Raw genomic sequence first — 5,711 nt, forward strand, 5'->3', positions numbered from 1 at the left:
CCAATGGGAGCTACGGAGTCAGCGCTCGGGGCGGGTGCAGCGCGTGGAGACCCCCTGTCCGCGCCTTCTCCTAGGAGCCACTGCCGAGCCGGGCAGGGGCTGCTAGGGCTGGGCTGGGACCTGGAATGCTGCAGGGGGACAGGGCAGAGGGATGGGGGGAGCTGGGATCTATAGGGGAATGCAGGGGTCTAGGGACTGGGGGACACTCACCCCTTGTTTGAAGATGTACAGACATGTACAGACCATATTAAACGGTTGGTGGAGGCTCCTGCTCATGGCAGAGTAGGCTCGAGCGCAGGGGATGTGGGGAGCACAGGGGGTGGCGTAGGGGAGTAAGTGGGGTGGGGAGCACGGGAGTGGGCTGATGGAGTACTTGGGGTGGGGAGCACTGGGTATGGGGTGGGGCAGTATGTAGGGTGGGGTGGGGTAGGGGAGTATGTGGGGTGGGGATCACAGTGGGTGGGGGCAGGGGAGAACAGGGGGTGGGGAGCACAGGGGTGGGGCAGGGGAGTAGGTGGCATGGGGAGCACGGGTGGTGGAGCAGGGGAGTACATGGGGTCGGGGTGGGGGAGTATGTGGGGTGGGGAGCACAGGGGGAGGGATGGGAGAGTATGTGGGGTGGGGAGCACAGGCGTGGGGCAGGGGAGTACGTTGGGGATGCACAAACATTCTTCCTGAGCCATTAACTGTCCTTGCCCAGCCATCCCCTCATGTCTGACACCCCCCACGTCCCTCCCCGAGAGCCAGCCCCCGAGCTGTCCCTCCGAGCTCCGCTCTGCCAGCGCCCAGGGTCACCCAACGGGTGCTCGGCGATGCTGGGGCCTCCTGCCTTGCCTCACAGGCGGACAGACACCCTGGCATACACGTACGCACGCAGGCACACACGCAGTAACCCATGCACGGTAACACACACATGCACATACAGTAACACACACACATACACGCAGTAACACACACATAAACAGTGACACATGCACACATACAGCAACACACACATACACAGTAATGGATAAACACATGCATGCACAGACACAGTAACACACACATGGATATACAGTAAAACACACACACACACACACAGAGTAATGCACATACATATACTGTAACATACACACACAGTAACACACATGCAGTAACACACGCAGTAATGCACATACACAGAGTAACACACACACAATAACACACACATAGACAGTAATGGACAAACACATACATGCACACACACAGGAACACACTTGGTAACACACAGATGCATATACAGTAACACACACAGTAACACACACATGCACACACTCAGTAACACACACAGAGTTACACACAAATACTGTAACACAAGCACACATGGTAACACACACACACATATACACAGCCCTGTGGCTAGACACAGAAACACTCATGCACACACACACACAATGACTTGACTCATGTATACGCACATATGCACACACAGACACACACATCCCTGCACACGCTGACACACACACTCAGACAGACACTTACACACTTGCCTGTGCCATATACAGACACACACGCACACCCTCACGCACACGGACATTCACACAGTCACCCACACTCACAGGCACACGCCCACACCCCCAAACGCACAGCTGCCCCCCCGCACTCACACAGACACACACTCACCCCCAGCCCCCTTTCACCTGAAGCCAGCAGCAGCATCGCCGCAGCCAGCAGGACCATGTTTCGGGCGGGCGGGCGGCTCGGCGGCCTGGCCTCCTGGCTGCACGGGGCTGGGCGGCGGAGAGCCGATGGTTTATTAGCAGGGAAATTCATCACCCTTAAATCCCCACTGGCCCCGCCTTCTCTTGGCACCTGGCCAGAAAGAGCTGAAGTTTCTGTGGCAGGGAACACGCCCTCCCGGTGGGTGCCTTGCCCCAGAGGCAGAGCAGAAACTGCCCTCGCTTTCCCCGGCCTTCCTGGGCCCCCCGAGCCGTGACTCAGAGGCCACTGGGGTGGGCGCCACGAGGCTTGGACACAGGGCTGGCCTTACGGGGGGGAGATGTGGGCCACCGCTCAGGGTGCCGTGGTTGGCGGGAGGGCGCCGTCAGAGTGGCGCAAGCTGGAGGGCCTGGGCTGAGTGCGGGCGAGCCTGGGGGCTGGACCCCCTGGCCAGCCGGGCTGGGGGACCCGCCAGCCTGGCAAGGAAGCACAGGCAGAGGGGCTGGGCTCTGGGGGCAGGAGCTGGTCCTCGTGCCCCGTGCCCCATGCTGCTGGTCTCCAACGCAAAGAAAGTCTGGCAAAAAACACGTTTGCCCAGGGCGCCATGTTCCCTCAGGCCGGCCCAGCTCGCACAGCAGTGGCAGCGTCGCCCCAGCAGCCGGCAGGCCGAGCATTAGGGCCCTCACCTGGGGTTGCTGCAGGGCTGCATTTAATGCCCTCCTCTGCCCCGACTCCTCGAGAAGGCCCCTGAGTTGCTCCATGCCTCAGTTTCCCCAGCTGCCCAGGTAATGGGGGGAGGGCAGGGAAATATCTAAAGACGGGTAGGCTTAATTAATGCATCTAGCAAAATATAAAAAAAGGTCTAAGCATGTCTACACCTATGCTGCTTTGGTCATGGGTGTCACACATTGGTCTACAGATGTATCTCTCTCCCCCTACCCTCATGCCCAAAAGAATCCCAGTGCCTCACAAACATCAGTGGACTTTATCCTTACAGTGCCCCCCGCACCCCACATCCTTGTTTTAGAGGTAGGGAAACTGAGGCACGATGAGACTCAGTAACTTGCCCCCGCAATCTGAGGTGGGAGTCAGGATTCGAACCCAGGTCCCAGGCTGGAGTTTTAATGGCAAAAAAATGGCCTTTCCTAATACCAAAAACAAAGCTGCCCACCTGCAAACCACCCACAAGCCTTTGCAGCCCACTCAAAATTACCCATGATCCTTCTTCGCTGCCCAACTGCAAATTACCCACAATCCTTCACTGCCCACAGGCAAATCACTCACAATCCTTTACTGCCCGCCTGCGGTTCTGGCACGACAGGGACCTGATCTCAGCTGGGCCAGGGATCGTCCCTTGATGTGTCTGGGCAGCACCCTAATCTCAACTGGGGCAGGGCCTGTGTGTCTGGACCGCGCCTAGTTACTTAAAGCAGCCTGGATTTCTGAGGATGGACATTCAACTGCTCTGAAAACTGGGCCCCTTTATGTTGTTCTAGAATCAGATATCAGTTGTGGAAACCTTGGGTGTATGGCTTTTCTCCTTTACCATGGCCTAGCCCCGTTTCACTCAAACCTGGTTCTAATCAACTTAAGCGAGAAAAGTGCTTGGTGTCATTGTTTTTATTATTAGCAATAATAAGGCAAACAAATACGGGCATTCACCCTGGCACTGGCATTATTTTTAAGTAAAGCAGTGCTATTAGCCCCATTGTACAGAGGGGAAACTGAGGCCCAGGGCAGGGATGGGGCCAAGGTCACAGAGGAAGTCTGTGGCAGCGTGAGGTATCAAACACAGATCTGTGGAGGGCCAGTTTAGTACCTTTCCCACAAGCCCATCCAGGCTTTTACATACAACTTGCAAAATAGCAGGATTTGCAATTTTTCCTTCCTTTTAGGGTCGAGAGAAGTGGGCTGGAAGCAGGGCCGGCTTTAGGCCGATTCCCTCAATTCCCGTGAATTGGGCCCCGCGCCGAAGAGGGCCCCGCAGCGTCCAGAAGAGGGGCCCCGCAAGGTAAGGCCCTGGAAGACAACTGCTGCCGAGGAAGGACCCTCCGCCGAAGTGCCGCCGGAAACGGCGGCAACCGATTGAGCGGCTGCCGAATTGCCGCTGCTATCTTCATTTCGGCGGCATCTCTTTCGAATCAGGCCCTGCGCATCCTGAAGCCAGCCCTGGCTGGAAGCCTTCATAACTGAACAATTAACCAAGACCGCTCTCCACCCAAGAGTTTAGATGGCGTTTGAGTTAAATAGTTATCCCAAAAGTTTGGAACCATCCAAATTGGGGGGGAAAAAATACTCCAGTCAGGAGTCCTAAAACCTTGGGGAAACCAGGAGAAAGGCAGACAAGCCCAGAACTGACTGTGAAATGCGTGAAGGCTGAAGGTTCAAATCCCACTGGCCGTTTGTGCAATAGGTTCTGAAAATAGCTCTGTGTGTGTCATCCCAGGAGCTGCCCTATCCCCTGTTAGCTACTATCCCTCAGAGGGAGTGTCGCCTTTCCGGCTGCCAAGTTCCCAGACGAAGTGACGGCAATAAGACAGCCTGTACGAGAGATTGAACTGGCAGCATTGAGGTGGGGTTGTTGCAAAGAGGAGACAGTGAGGTCTAAGGGAGCGAGAACCTGCCTGGGAGCCAGTCTGCTGCTGGGCAAAACAGTGGTTGGGTAGAAAAGCAGGACAATGCAACCCCCCGGGGAACAGAAAGCAGGAGACAAATTGTGTGCCGTTCCCCCCTCTGTTCTTACTTTGCCTCCTTCTTGGCTTCCTCATTCCCGTATTAATTTGAAGCCAGTGGCTGGTACCCAGCAGTGCCCTTGAACCAAGGAGACAAGGGCTGAAGCGGCCTCAGAGACAGATCTAGTCATATCTTCCGCCACCAACTGCTATGAAGTTAGTTACTCTTGATTTATGCCATGGGGAGTGAATGGGGAATTGGGTTACAAGCTAGCCCAGAGAGCTGTTGTGCAGCAGGGAGCCGGACACGCTAGACTCCCACCTCCCAGAGACAGATCGGAACGGGCCGGCGCTAACTTACGCTCGGGCTGGGTGAGTCGATTGTGGGAGAGTTTCGGAAGGCAGCCCCAGGAGAAGCAGGTCCCTTTTCCCTTGGTAACAGAACAGGGATAACTCCAGGTTAATTAGGACACTTGGGGCCAATCAAGGGCCTGCTAGAACCTGTTATGAGCCTCCCCTCCAGCCAGAGAGAGGTGTAGGATAGAAGCTGTGGGAGGAAGGCGAGCTGCTGGTGAGCTGGGCGGTGCAGAGGAGGAAACCCCACAGGTACAGGGGCGAAGGGCAGGGGAAACCCCGCCCAACAGGGCGAACAGCGCTTTTGGGCCCCTACGGTCTGAGGGAAGAGACCCCACCAGAGGGAAGAGACTGAACTGGGGGTCTGGCCTGTCGCCACCACGCCCGGAGGGGCTACCAGAGACTAAGAGGCTCTCCTTCCCCTCCCCTCGTCAAGGAGCCTGGGAGAAAGCCTGCTCAGGCAAGGTGTGTACCCCGGCCCGCCACTAAACGGAAGCGCGGAACCCACTGAGGCGGAGAAGGAGCTCTGTCAGTTATTTAAAAAATGTCTGGGCTAGATTGATCTAATATAAACGGGGATATTTCTGGTTTCCAAGGCAGTTATCACTTATTAATTAATTAATTATTCTTGTTATTATGGTGGAAGTGCCTCTGAACCCCAGTCATGGAGCAGGACCTCACTGCGCCAGGCGCTGCACAAACACTGAACAAAAAGATGGTCCTTGCCTCCAAAGAGGTTCCATTCTTAGTAAGTTATTTTGAAGGTGGTGGACTGTATCCTGGAGATTGGTGATGCTGGGAAGGACCCAGGAGACCTGATGGGGCCAACAGCCCATGAGCTCCCTGGGAGATGCTTTGGCTAAGAGGCTGAGTGCAACCCTGGGCTGCAGAAGCAAGTGAAGAGCAAGTAGGAGCTGGGAGGTGGGATCTTCTGTGGCTACAGCATTGAGGAGATCATGACTGGAGATTCCCCCAGCTCTAGGGGCCTGCACATCAAACGAGATGTCA

The sequence above is a fragment of the Mauremys reevesii genome, linkage group 24, assembly GCF_016161935.1.
Source record: "Mauremys reevesii isolate NIE-2019 linkage group 24, ASM1616193v1, whole genome shotgun sequence".
NCBI lineage: Eukaryota > Metazoa > Chordata > Testudines > Geoemydidae > Mauremys > Mauremys reevesii.